We start from the raw sequence: 5,000 nt of genomic DNA, 5'->3' as shown, positions 1-5,000 counted from the left end.
CGGACTCCACACCTTATCACCTTCCAGGTGGCACCAGAGATGTCTCAGCCTCAACGCATGTCTGCGCATCATTAGCCAGGGCATCCCCAAGCCACCCATTAGCGGTTGCTGGCAGCACACGGAGCGCCTCACAGGTGGCTTTCTCCCTCTCCACAGAAAGCGGAAGAGGAGTTGTACCAGCTTGTTTAGCCAAAAATCGGGGCAAGGCACAACGGACAGGCGTTAGGTGATAACCGATGCTATAAACACCTGCACCACCTCCGCCATGCCCTTCAAGGACAGAGGCCTTCCGGACCACTTCCGTACTATGGCCTCTACCTTGTCCACTATCTCACTCCAATTCTTTCCGTCTGGGAGTCCGGACCAAACCACACTCCAAGCATCTTAACAGGACCATCTGTCTAGTGTCCAACGACACTGGACGATATCAGCTTGTTCCTCCAGGTGCCGAGGCGCAAACCGATAGACTTGTCCTTGTTAACTTTTGCCCCTGCCACCGCTTCGTATCTTCGGAGAGCATCTTCTACACGAAGTAGCTGTGCTTCGTTGGACACGATGAGGGTGACGTTATCCGCATAAGCTGAAACAGATCGACCGCATCCGATTTCATTAGGGTTGCCTCCTAACTTCTCCAACTTCCGCAGCAATGGCTCAAGAGCCAAAACGTATAGAAGCGGAGACAAGTGACACCCTTGACGAACAGAACACTTGATCAAAAACGGCTCCGTTAGGTAGCCGTTTATCTGGACTGTGGACTTGATGCCGTTGTACATGGCAGAGATCCACCTACGAAAGCCAGTGTATGTGTGTGTGCATGCGTGTTCGCTCGTGCGCGCGTATGTGTAGGTGTGTAAGTAGGAATAACATTACTGTATCTATTCGGGTACTGATCCAAAACCACTAGGAGGAGCGATAGAGAAGTTTATACAAGGTCGCTTATACCCGCCAGAAAGCCTCTAAATGTTTCCCCCTTACAAGGAGGGAGACATTGAATGATGCAATCATGGATATAAGCTTAAAATGTCGGTCAGTTACAGCTGAAATGGGTTGGCTTAATTAACTTTCACCAAAGTCTAAACAACAACAACAACAACAACAACAACAACAACAACAACAACAACAACAACAACAACAACAACAACAACAACAACAACAACAACAACAACGCTAGCATTGCCTCCTCCTTCTCTACTGCACCAAAGCCGCGGCGGCCCCCACCGCCACTGCAGCCGACGCCGCTGCGACCACCACCGTCGACACAGCAACAACAACGATGACGACAATGATGCTTACTACTGAATAATGGCAACAAACCATGATTCATAACATTTCCTTTATGAATCACCATTTGTTATTTAATCAAGTTTAGTTTCCCGTTTGTTGGTTTCAAATTGAATACAGGGATGAGTTGTGTTAATTTGCTGGATTGTCTTCCCTTTAGAGCTTGGTGTTGACTTAACTGGATGAATAAAGACAGCAACTATGCTGTCTGACACATTTTCATGAGTGGGTGTTTATCTTCCTCGACACACACACACACATACACGAGCACGCTCACGCACGTACACACGCAAACACATGCATACGCGAGAGACACGGGCTTAGGTATATGTCTAGTATCAACGCAACTTGGCAGCGTTGGAAGGGAATTGCTATTGTAAGGCGGCGAGCTGGCAGAAACGTTAGCACGCCGGGCGAAATGCTTAGCCGTATTTCGTCTGCGTTACGTTGTGAGTTCAAATTCCGCTGAGGTCGACTTTGCCTCTCATCCTTTCGGGGTCGATAAATTAAGTACCAGTTGCGCACTGGGGTCGATGTAATCGACTTAATACCTATGTCTGTCCTTGTTTGTCCCCTCTGTGTTTAGCCCCTTGTGGGTAATAAAGAAATAGGTATTGTAAGGTATAGAAATGGTTGCGATATCATCTACTCGACAGTTAAAGAAGTGCTCAGAAGCAGGCATCATGTGTGTGTGTGTGCGTGTAAGTATGTGTATCTGTGTGTGTGTGTGTGTGTGTGTGTTTGTGTGTCAGTATGTGTTTCTGTGTGTGTGTCAGTATGTGTTTCTGCGTGTGTGTGTGTGTGTGTGTGTGTGTGTGTGTGTGTTTGTGTGTCAGTATGTGTTTCTGTGTGTGTGTCAGTATGTGTTTCTGTGTGTGTGTGTGTTTGTGTGTCAGTATGTGTTTCTGTGTGTGTGTGTCAGTATGTGTATCTGTGTGTGTGTGTGTGTGTGTGTGTGGTGTGTGTGCTGCTGGCTGCGAGTAGACGTGCAAATTCGTCGCCTCCAATTTGGGAAACTGAAGAAAACATTCACTGATGTTGCAAATAGCAATCCGGCGGAACAAAAGTCAAGTAGACGCAATTGAGGCACCATTAATTTTAAAATAGTCATCTTGGCATCATGCCTTATGTATATGCTCTGATGATAGGTGCATCTACCAAATATGTGTGAGTGCGTGTGTTTGTATATATGTATGTATGTATGTGTGTGTGTGTGTGTGTGTGTGTGTGTGTGTGTGTGTGTGTGAGTGTGTTTTCTCTAAGAGACGTCGGTACTGCAATTTTAATCTCAAGAAGACATCTTCATCTGGTTTATTCAGTGCGCTTTCCGAACTCGATGTTTATTGCTAACGGATGATAACTCCTGCCATCCTAGCTTTGGGACCACCAAACCACGTGTTTTCGGTATTTTTCGATCTCTTCGGTGATAGGTGCTCGTTTGCCGAGCATGGCAGTAGTTTAATCTCGCTTGCAATATATAGAAAATATAGTGTCATAAGTCACTGATTTTTGTAACTAGGAAGCTATTCCGTTAGGAAATCTTATTTGGTATTTGTGCAAATTATCGTTTAATAGCTGTCTTCAATTCTTTGTTTTGTGACGTAAAACTTTTGTTTTACATATCCCCATAAACCTCAAAGTAGACCCTTACATTACTATGGCTGTCTGGAAGGACCCCATCTTGCTAAAAATAAACTCCACATCGTCAAAATCCTCTTGACAGATTGTGGAAGCAAGTTCAAATAAATGGGACCTCTTATAAAGCCGTCAAAGAAGAATGGTCCACTTAACCTTTTTGATTAAAAGCTGCACTATATTGTAACGCCTGGTAAATGAACACGATGTCCCTCTGTAATATGTAGTTTCCCAGGTCCCCAGTAGGTACAATCGTGGTCGCTATTTGAGCCACTTAATTCAAATGTCACTCCAAATATTCTTCTTGGAAAGAATACACCTTCCGCACATATTGCAAACACCATTCACAAAGCACCACTTTTCGGCCCAAATCAACTCAACTGAGAGCATGGACTATTCTTGGAGTGTAACTTTTCCAACGATAATGCTTAAAAATGCGATGGATGCTTGATTCTGAAATTTCTATTTCCCGACTCGTTCCTGCACAGATTTTCTTAAACTCTGGCAATAAGTTTCGAGTAATTCTTCTTGTTTCGTGTAGCTCGTCGCTGCCCACGGTCTTCCTGAGCGTTCTTTAAGGGCATTCTAAATAGTTGCATCTGCTTCAGACTTATCTCTAATTATCCAGTTTTCACCTCCGAAGATGTGAAATATTTGTTGGACAAATGTCTTGATCGGCTTTAGCTTTCTTTTTGCGGCTTATCGTATGGGATCCCTGACAAGCTGACGAGGATAGTGCAGGTTATGTACGACAGCGAATGCACTGTACTAGACAAGGAGGACAAGACAAGGTGGTTTAAGATTACAACTGGAGTCATGCAGGGACGTGTTATGTAAGACTTCGTGTTCTTCATGGCGATTGACTGGGTCATACGAAGATCAGCAAAAAGCATAGGAACGGTTGATCTTTTTGAAACTTCTCCGTAAACTGTCTTTGCACTTCAACTGTGTTTTCAAACTTCCAGTAGCACATTTGTTCAAAGATTGGTCTGGCTCACTTCATTAGTTAAATCACATGAGTTAAATCTGAAAACAAATGAAAATTAGAGGTTCATCTGCTCTTCAAGTATGTATGCATAATTCTAGGCACCCTGTGTGTGTGTGGGGGGGGGTATACATACATGTGAGGGGGCGCTGAAAAGTTTCTGGCCTCAAGAGTGTCGTGAAAGGCTTGACTGGAGACCCAACTTTCTGAGTTCTTTTTCAGGGCTTCGAAAAATTGGAGGACCGCTGCAATAAGTATGTGAATCTGAGAGGAGTATATGTTGAAGAAAATCATAATTAACTGATCTTCCAGGATTTTCTTTTACCTAAAGCCAGGAACTTTTCAGCACCCCCTTGAGTATGTACATAGATACATACATGCATACATGCATACATACATACATACATACATACATACATACACACACACACACACACACACACACACACACATATATATATATATATATAATATATATATATATATATATATATAGCGGCGAGCAGGCAGAAACGTTTGCACGCCGGGCGAAATGCTTAGCGGTATTTCGTCTGCGTTACGCTCTGAGTTCAAATTCCGCCGAGGTCGACTTTGCCTTTCATCCTTTCGAGGTCGATTAAATAAGTACCAGTTACGCACTGGGGTCGATATAATCGACTTAATCCGTGTGTCTGTCCATGTTTGTCCCCTCTATGTTTAGCCCTTTGTGGGTAGTAAAGAAATAGGTATTTCGTCTGCGTTATGGTGTGGAGGCGCAATGGTCCTGTATATATATATATATATATATATATATATATATTATATACAGGACCATTGCGCCTCCACACCATAACGGCAGACGAAATACCTATTTCTTTGCTACCCACAAAGGTATATATATATATATGCATATATATGCATATGTATGTATGTATGTATGCCCATTCTCTGCGATATTATTGCAGTAAAGGGTTTGTAAACTGGAGGGAGACAAGTTATCGGTTTGTAATTTTGTGGGTTATATTATTATTATTATTATTATTATTATTATTATTATTATTATTATTATTATTATTATTAAGGCAGCGTGCTGGAAGAGTTGTAGCACGCCGGGCGAAAT

The sequence above is a fragment of the Octopus sinensis genome, linkage group LG6, assembly GCF_006345805.1.
Source record: "Octopus sinensis linkage group LG6, ASM634580v1, whole genome shotgun sequence".
In the NCBI taxonomy this organism is placed as follows: Eukaryota; Metazoa; Mollusca; class Cephalopoda; order Octopoda; family Octopodidae; genus Octopus; species Octopus sinensis.
The sequence above is the reverse complement of the archived record's forward strand: the minus strand, read 5'-3'. Positions refer to the sequence as shown.